A 10,560-nucleotide genomic window follows, 5' to 3' on the forward strand; every position below is an offset into this window, starting at 1 on the left:
CTGTTGGTGGGAATGCAAGCTGGTGCAACCACTCTGGAAAACAGTATGGAGGTTCCTCAAACAGTTGAAAATAGGGCTACCCTATGATCCAGCAGTTGCACTACTGGGTATTTACCACAAAGATACAAATGTAGGGACCCGAAGGGGTACGTGCACCCTAATGTTTATAGCAGCAATGTCCACAATAGCCAAACTGTGGAAAGAGCCAAGATGTCCATCGACAGATGAATGGATAAAGAAGAGGTGGTATATATACACAATGGAATATTATGCAGCCATCAAAAGGAATAAGATCTTGCCATTTGCAACGACGTGGATGGAACTGGAGGGTGTTATGCTGAGTGAAATAAGTCAATCAGAGAAAGACATGTATCATATGACCTCACTGATATGAGGAATTCTTAATCTCAGGAAACAAACTGAGTGTGACTGGAGTGGTGGGGGGTGGGAGGGATGGGGTGGCTGGGTGATAGACATTGGGGAGGGTATGTGCTTCGGTGAGCGCTGTGAATTGTGCAAGACTGTTGAATCACAGATCTGTACTTCTGAAACAAATAACGCAACATATTTTAAGAAAAAAGAAAAAGAAGAACATAGCAGGAGAGGAAGAATGAAGGGGAGTAAGTCAGAGGGGGAGACGAACCATGAGAGAGGATGGACTCTGAAAAACAAACTGAGGGTTCTAGAGGGGAGGAGGGTAGGGGGATGGGTTAGCCTGGTGATGGGTATTAAAGAGGGCACATTCTGCATGGAGCACTGGGTGTTATGAACAAACAATGAATCATGGAACACTACATCAAAAACAAATGATGTAATATATGGTGATTAACATAACAATAAAAAAATTTTAAAAAAAAGAGTCTCTTCATTAATTGGTGTTGGGAAAACTGGACAGCTACATGCAAAAGACTAGAACTGGGCCACTTTCTTACACCACATGCAAAAATAAATTCAAAATGAATTAAAGATTTAAATATAAGACCTGAAACTATGAAATTCCTAGAAGAAAACATAGGCAGTAAGCTCTTTGACATTAGTCTTAGTGATTTCTTTGAATCTGTCTCCTCAGGCAAGGACAACAAAAACAAAAATAAACAAATGAGAGTACATCAAACCAAAAAGATTGTGCACAGTAAAAAATACCATCAACAAAACAAAAAGGCAACCTGCTGAATGGGAGAAGACATTTGCATATATCCAATAAGGGGTTGGCATCCAAAATATATTTTAAAAACTCATAAAACCCAATATCAAAAAAATCAAACCATCTGATTAAAAAATGGGAAGAGGATCTGCACAGACATTTTGTCCAAAGAAGACATGCAGATGGCTAACGGACATATGATAAAAAGGCTCAACATCACTAACCATCAAAGAAATGGAAACCAAAACCACAATGAGGTATCACCTCACACGTGTCAGGATGGCTATTATCAAAAAAACAAGAAATAACAAGGGTTGGCAAAGATGTGGAAGGAAAAAGAATTCTCATGCACTGCGGATGGGAACGTAAACTGGTATAGCACTATGAAAACCAAAATTGAGGTTCCTGAAAAAATTAAAAAACAACTATCATACTGTCCAACAATTTCACTTCTCGGTATTTGTCCAATGAAAGGAAAATAAGAATTCAAAAGACATATGCACACCTATGTTCATTGCAGCATTATTTACAATCACCAAGATATGGAAGCAACCTAAATGTCTGTCAATAGACAATGGATAAAGATGTGGTGTGTGTGTGTAAGTAATATTACTCAGCCATAACAAAGAATGAAATCTTGCTATTTGAGACAACATAGACAGATCTAAAGAGTATTATGCTAAATGAAATAAGTCAGACAGAGAAAGACAAAATACAGTATGATTTCACCTATATATGGAATCTAAAAACAAGAAACAAAACAAAACAGAAAAAGACTCATGGATAGAGAGAACAAACTGATACTTGCTAGAGGGGAAGTAGGGGAGGAATGGACAAAATAGGTGAAGGGGATTAAGAGGTATATTCTTCCAGTTATAAAATAAATAAATCAGGGAGATATAATATATAGCATAAAAAATATGGTCAATAATTATAACAACTTTGTATGATGAGAGATAATTAGACTTATTGCAGTGACCACTTTGTAATATATAAATACCAAATCACTATGTTATGCAACTGAAACTAATACAATATTGTATGTCAATTATCCTTCAACTTTAAAAAAGGATTTAATGAATGAGATGAAGAATTAATAGAGAATGTCTGTAGTAGAGTAGAACAGTAAGTAAGTTAGAGGATAGGAATTTTGAAATAACACAGTTGGAAGAGACCAAAGACAAAAGAATTAAAAAAAAAACAAGCCTGAATGATCTATGGCATCCCAACACAAAGATATTAGAGTAATCTGGATGCCAGGGGTGCCTGGGTGGTTCAGCCAGTTGGGTAACTGACTTTTGATTTCAGTTCAGGTCATGAACTCGGGGTCCTGGGATAGAGCCACCTGTCAGGCTCCATGCTCAGCAGGGAGTCTGCTTGAGATTCTCTCTCTCCCTCTCCCTCTCCCCCTACCCCAACTCTTTCTCTCTTTCCAAAATAAATAAATAAATCTTTAAAAAGAAGAAGAAGAAGAAAAATCTGTATTTCAGAAGGAGAAAGAGGGATTATGGGACAGAAAGTTTATTTAAAGATGTGAGAGTTGATTAGTCTCCCAAACCAAGGGAGAGACTTAAACATTCAAGTTTGCAAAGCTAATAGATTATTATCTGTGCCCTATTATCTCAATGTGAAAAGATGTTCTCCAAGTAACTTTATAACAAAACTATTGAAAATCAAAAATAAAGAAGAATCCTAAAGAAATTCAGAGAACAAAGTGCATAACTCACAAAGGAACCACTATTAGTCTATCAGTGACTATCTCAGCAGAAACCCCACAGGCCAGGAGAACGTAATAATTTACTCAAAGTGTTGGAAGATAGTAATTGGCATCCAAGAATAGTCTATGGCAAAAAATAAAAAAATAAAATAAAATAACTAAAATAAAATAAAAGAGAATAGTCTATGGCAAATTTTGCTTCAGATATGGAGAAATAAATACATCCCCAGATAAACAAAAGATGAGGGAGCTTATCAACACTAGAACCGCTTTACAAAAAAATAAAATGAGTTCTTTAAGCTCAAATAAAAAGATGCTAAGCAGCAACATGAAAATGTATGAAAGTATACAACAAACAGGTAAAAGTGAAAAATATATTGTCAAGTTTTGAAAACTTTAGTTCTATAATAGGATAGTGAGTTAACCACTTAACTATAGTATAAAGGTTAAAGGAAAAAAGTAATAAAAATAATTACAGTGACTTTAATTTGTTAACAAATACACAACATAAAATGAGGTAAATTGTGACATCAAAAATATAAAAGGTGAGAGTAAAAATGTAGAGCTTTTGTCAGCTATTGAAGGTAAGTTGTTATCAGCATGAAATGGATTGTTTTATCTATGAGATGGTCTACGTAAGCCTCATGACAACCATAAAGCAAAAATCTAGAGTAGATTCACAGCAGATTAAAAAAAAGAGAGGTAACAGAGCATGCCACATTGAAAATCACCAATTTAGAAAGGTTGGCAGAAACAGAAGGAAAAAGAAACAATGCAAATACAAAGCAACCAGAAAGTAATCAATAAGATGATATTAGTAAGTCCTCACATATCAATAATTACTTTAGGTAAATGTATTGAATTCACCAACTGAAAAGCACAGAGTGGCTGAATGAATTTTAAAAAAAAAAAGATCCAATCATATGCTGCCTACAAGAGACTCACTTCAATTTTAAGGGCACACATAAGTTTAAAGTGTAGGGTTGGAAAAAGGTATTCCATGCAAGTAGAAACAAACAAACCAAAAAAGTAGGTATAACCGAAGTTAGACAAAATATACTTAAGTCAAATGGTAACAAGAGACAGAGCCCATTACATAATGATAAAGATGTGAATTCATCAAGAAGATATATCAGAAATATATACACACCCAACATCAGAACAGCTAAATACATTAAGCAAATACTAACAGATCTGACAGGAGCAATACAGAATAACACAATCATTGTAGGAGAACTCAGAAACCCACTTTCAGCAGTAGCTAGAAAACCCAGAGAGAAAATCAGCAAGGAAACATTGGACATGAACCATACTTTAGGCCAAATGGACCTAACAGACATAGATAAAACATTCTATCCAGCAGCAACAAAATACACATTCTTCTCAAATACACATGAAACATTCTCCAGAATAGATCAAGTGATAGGATGCAAAATCAAGTCTTAGCAGATTTAAGAGGACTGGTATCATGCCAAGTATTTTTCTGACCATAATGGTATGAAACTAGAAACTGACAACACAAGGAAAGCTGTAAAATCTACAACTATGTGGAAACTAAACAACATGCTCCTAAACAACTAATGGGTCAAACAAGAAACCAAAAGAGAAATCAAAAAATATTTTCAAACAAATGAAAAAGAAATACAACATACCAAAACCTATGAGATGCTGCAGTTCTTAGAAGGAAGTATATAGTGATAAATAAATATATTAAGAAATTAGAAAGATCTCAAATAAACAATTTAACTTTACACCTCAAGGAACTAGAAAAAGAATATACTAGATTGGATATAGAAGAAATACACCTTAACATAATAAAGGCCATATATGACAAATCCATACCTCACATCATCCTAAATGGTGAAAGACTGACAGCTTTTCCTCAAAGATCAAGAACAAGACAAGATGCTCACTCCCATCACTCTTATCCAATGTAGTACTGGAAGTCCTAACTAGAGCAATCAGGCAAGACAAAGAAATAAAAGGCATCCGAATCAGAAAAAAAAGTTACATTATCATTATTTACAGATGATATGATTTTACATATAGAAAAACTCAAAGACTCAACCCAAAAAAACTGTTGGAACCAATCAAGAATTCAATAAAGTTACAGGATATAAAATCTACATACAGACATCAGTTGCATTTCTATACACTAATAATGAAACAGATAAAAGGAAATAGAGAACACTAATTTACAATAACATCAAAAACAAAATGAAATACCTAGGAATAATTTTAACCAAGGAGGTAAGAGATCTGTATGACAAAACTACAAGATTTTGTTGAAAGAAATCAAAGGAGACACAACTGAAAAGACATCTATATCATGGATCAGAATAATTAATATTATTAAAATATCAATACTACCCAAAGCCATCTACAGATTCAATACAACCCCTATGAAAATTTGAATGGCATTTTTCATAAAAATAGAAAAAACAATCCTAAAATGTTATGGAACCACAAAAGACCCTGAATAGCCAAAATAATCATGAAAAAAAGAAAAACAAAATAAAGCTGGACACATCACACTTTCTGATTTCAATCTATACTACAAAACTAGTAATTAAAACAGCAGGTTACTGGCATAAAAATAGACACATACAGCAGAAACACAGCACAATAGAAAGCCCAGGAATAAACCCCTGCAGATATGGTCAACTAATATAAAAGAGAGCCAAGAAAACCCAAAGAGGAAAGGATAGTCTCTTTGGCAACCCAATGGTGTTGGGAAAACTGAACAAACACATGCAGAAATATGAAGTTGGACCCCTCTCTTACACCACTCACAAAAATCAACTCAAAATGGATCAAAGACTTAATTATAAGACCTGCTACCATAAAACTCCTAGAAGAAAACAGAGAATCTCCTCAACATTGGTCTTGGCAATGATTCTCTGGATATGACACCAAAAGCACAAACAACAATAACAAAATCAAGTTGGACTGCCTCAAACTTAAAATCTCTGCACAGTAAAAGAAACTATCAATAAAATGAAAATGCAACCTAGAAAATGGGAAAAAATATTTGCAAACCAAATACCAGGTATGGGGTTAATATCCAAAATATATAAAGAGCTCATATAACTCAATAACAAAAAGAACCCAAACAATCCAACCAAAAAATGGGCAGATGAACTAAGCAGACATTTTTTTTAAAGTCACCCAAATGGCCATTAGGTACATACATGAAAAGATGCCCAACATCACTAATCACCAGGGAAATGCAAATAAAAACTACAATGACACATCACGCACACCTGTTAGAGCAGCTATCATCAAGAGGACAAAAAGTAACACGTGTTACTGAGAATATGGAGCAAAGGGACTACTTGTACTCTATTGGTGGGAACGTGAACTGGTTCAGTCACTATGAAAAACAGTATAGAGTTTCCTCAAAAAATTAAAAATACACCTATAATATGATCCAGCCATTCTACTTCTAAAGAAATGAGAACAGGATATCAAAGAAATATATGCACTCCCCTGTTTATTGCAACATTATTCACGATATCCAAGATATGAGACCCTAAGTGTCCATCAATGGATGAATGAATAAAGAAGATGTAATAAAAATGGAATAAATTTATGTATTAAAATAATTGATTTTCTCAAGTTGGCCCAACTTTTCATTCCCAAACAACCACTCCTTGGTCATGATATATTATTCTTTTACTCTGAAGTTAAATTCAACTTGAAAATAGTTTATGTAGCATTTGTATGTATGTTGATAGGTTTGATTGGCTATTTTTATCTTTTGCTGTCTGTGGTAAGTAGCACCTAAAGTAATCCTTAATTATCCCTACCCCTACGTTCACACTCACATGCAAACTATCCCCTTGAGTGTGGGCTAGACTTAATGACTTAGATATAATGAATAGAGTATATCACCTGAGATGGGATGCCATCTTCAAAATTACATTATGAAAACTATGGCTTTCCTTTTGTGTATGCTCTCTCACTTTTTCTCAGATCACTTGCTCTTTTTTTTTTAAGATTTTTTATTTATTTATTTGACAGAGAGAGAGCACAAGTGGGCAGAGTGAGAGGGAGAAACAGGCTCCCCACTGAGCAGGGAGCCCGATGCGGGACTCAATCCCAGGACCCTGGAATCATGACCTGAGCCAAAGGCAGACGCTCAACTGAATAAGCCACCCAGGCATCCCCCAGATCACTTGCTCTTGAGCAAAGCAGCTATCATGTTATGATATAGTTCTATGAAGAGGCCCATGTGGCAAGGGACTCAGGTCTACCAACAGCCACGTGAGTGGGTTTAGAGAGAGACCTCCCACAACCTTCAGATGAGAATACAGCCCCAGCTGAAAATTTTCTCAACTTCATAGACCTTGAGCCAGTCACCCAGCTAAGCCACACCCAGATTCTTGACCCACAGAAACTATAAGGTAATAAATGTTTGTTGTTTTAAGCCACTACATTTTGGAGTGTTTGTCACGCAATTAATATGTAATACATTGTCCTTGTGACATTTCTATATTGTGGCTATTCTATTTCATAAAATGTGTTGAGTAGCTATCTTAAACCGTTGTGTGAGTTATTCTCATAAAATAGAAATTATCCCTTCCTTGAAAGTTGTACATAAATTCTAGCTTGAATGTGAAAAGATAGAACTTTGACTACTTGCAATTTTATTTTATTAGCCAACTTTATTGATTTATATTTCCCTAAAAGTGTCCATTTCACTCAGATATTTAATATAGGAAGTTTGTAGTATTGTGTTATAATTTTTAAACTCTTCTCTACCTGTTATTTCAATGGAAAAGAAATAAACCAAAATAATAATGAACTTTTAAGTGGTAGAATAATGCATTATATTTATTATTATCTTAGTAGTTTTATGGGTTTTCCAATTTTAAAATAAAAAATACTATTTAGGAATCAAAATAAAAAATATAACAGAGTTTATAAGCATCTATGTGTGAACATATATTTGTTTACATACAGAGAAAAAGTTACTAGTGACTTAGCACAAGTATATTCAGTAGAAAAATGAGGGGAAATGTCAGAAACCTGTAAGATAGGAAGTGAATGCAAAGAATTGGAAACAGAACATATACTACTATTTTCCTGAGAGGAAGGGGGGAAAGTTAGAGTCTTACATAAAAAGTAAACTAAGCAGGGACGCCTGGGTGGCTCAGTTGGTTAAGCAACTGCCTTCGCCTCAGGTCATGATCCCAGGGTCCTGGGATCAAGCCCCGCATCAGGCTCCCTGCTCAGCCAGAAGCCTGCTTCTCCCTCTCCCACTCCCCCTGCTTATGTTCCCTCTCACACTATCTCTTTCTCTCTGTCAATTAAATAAATAAATAAAAATCTTTAAAAAAAAAGATTTAATTTAAAAAAAGTAAACTAAGCAAAAGAAAAGTAATTTTATATTTTGTTTTTAAAGTGCAAGAACTTGAGGATGTTTATAGACTAAAGGTAAGGAAACATTTAATTTAGAAAGAGTGCAGAAACAAGAAGAGAAAGAAATAATTGAGGTATTAAGGACTGCAAAGCTTTTGGGGCGCCTGGGTGGCTCAGTTGGTTAAGCGACTGCCTTCGGCTCAGGTCATGATCCCAGGGTCCTGGGATCGAGCCCCGCATCGGGCTCCCTGCTCAGCAGGGAGGCTGCTTCTCCCTCTCCCATTCCCCCTGCTTGTGTTCTCTCTCTCTCTCTCTCTCTCTCTCTCTGTCAATTAAATAAATAAAATCTTTAAAAACAAAAAAGGACTGCAAAGCTTTCAATACTACTAGTAGAGGGAGGGGATGTAGACAATAAACACTTGATTTTAAATTATTCATTGAGTATTTAGTGCCTTTCTGGAGAGCTAAATCCAATAAAACCTAGTAATTCCTAGTTCTAATTTACTATCTCATGGTAAATCAACTCCTTTCTACTTCTCCTGTGACAATTTGTACTTTGATAACTTGATGGCTATCTGATTTTCTTCTCTGTGTTCTTTTAAGGAAAGGCATTTGTCAATGTGCCTTTTTTTTCCTGAGGCCCTAAGCAATTTGGTGATAAGCTACCTTTCAACACTCACCTGGTGCACACCAACCCACCCCCAGAATGCAGTGAACCTTCTTCCCATCCTTCCTTTGATGTCCCTGATTGCCAGCCCATGGATCACACAATGTTCTTGGGCCTCCTGAGCAGCCTTTCAAGCCCACCTTCTGGCCCCAGATTTACCTGGATGGGAAATAGGTATTTATAGAAAATGTCAAAGTATCACTGAAAATTCTGCCCTCAGTATTCCATAAGGGAACTCAATGACTTGTGCTCATATATTTGATTTCTTTGCAATGTAAGCTATACTTCCAAAGTTTTTCCTCATGATCAAGAAGGCAAGAATTCCAAGACATATAAGAAAAATCAGTAACTTCTGAATTTATAATCAGAGATCCTAAAGACTCCAGGTGAGATAAATTTAAGTAAATGGAGCAGTCTGTAATAACCAGCACACACCCCAATGACCTTAAAATCCCACTGTGACTTTTTAGGGTGCTGGGAGATGCTTATTTCCAAGTACCACTGTCCCAGCAATTTCAGAGAAAAAACATGAACCCAGACTTAGGGAAAGTCATCCTCAGAGCTTCCAGCACCCTCACTGGCTTCGGCTAAGACTTTTGAGGTTTACCTCTTTCAAGACCTATGTTAATAGCACCACAAGCCTCCACCAATCCCATATCCTGAGTCAGCTCAAGAAATCATTTTCAAAGTCTCAATAACCAGGGAGGACCTTCTCCAATAATGAAACTGTGTGTCCCATTCACTGAAATCCTGAAATAGAAGCAGTACCCAGAGGAAGCCACAGCAGAAAGGAGCTGGAGTAAGACCATCTAAAAAAATAGAAACATCAAATAAGATCATGAGTGTGAATGCACTTTGCAGTTTCTAAAATTGGTATTTTTACTGTGCCTTCTTTAAACAGTCCCTAAGCCACCCAAACTACTCTGGTGTTCCCTTATGTTCATTTCATTTGTGTCTCTGAGGTCATTTATGCCACTTTGTCAGCCATATGCTCATGTTGCATTGCCATTGATTTTTCTGTATTACTTGCTGTCCTAAGTGCATCAAAGTTCCACTCTTCCTTTTTGATTCCTCTCACATTACATATAACTGTGATGTGTAAACAATTTGTATTCACTAAGACTTTAGATATAAAAATTAGTTTCATTCAGGTAGTTGGACAGAAGGCAATCAAATAGAAGCTTTTTTTTATCTCTCAGCCTGTATATATGGTTTTAAATGTAATTTCATTGCTTAAGTCTGGTAAGATACGTTCCAAAAAATATCAATAAATAGACATGCTGTTATAATAATGTTTCTCCTGAGGAAATAAATTGGAATACTTTAACTCTGGAAATGCCTTAACCTTTAACAGTTCTGCCAGGAGCCATAAGATAATGGTTTTTCACAGACTTCCTCCTCTTCCTTCATTATGGCTGCCCCTCCTCTGTAAGTGCTGTGCATCCTACTGTCTTTGCCTACAACCTGTCAACATTTGACAAATGTACTTTGAATGACTGATAGTCATGTCCATTGCATGCTGTCTCCTGATATAAAGGCTCATTGGAACACAGAAATGTTCTTGGTACTAAAAGGTTCAATAATCATACAGCAACTCATCTCTTGAGTACTAAATATACAAAGAAGTTCTCTTCATCACAGCTACTGATTCTCTCCAGTTATTCAACC

This window comes from Callorhinus ursinus, unplaced genomic scaffold, assembly GCF_003265705.2.
Source record: "Callorhinus ursinus isolate GAN/ISIS: 27379988/994484 unplaced genomic scaffold, GSC_fseal_2.0 scaffold4, whole genome shotgun sequence".
Taxonomy (NCBI): Eukaryota; Metazoa; Chordata; class Mammalia; order Carnivora; family Otariidae; genus Callorhinus; species Callorhinus ursinus.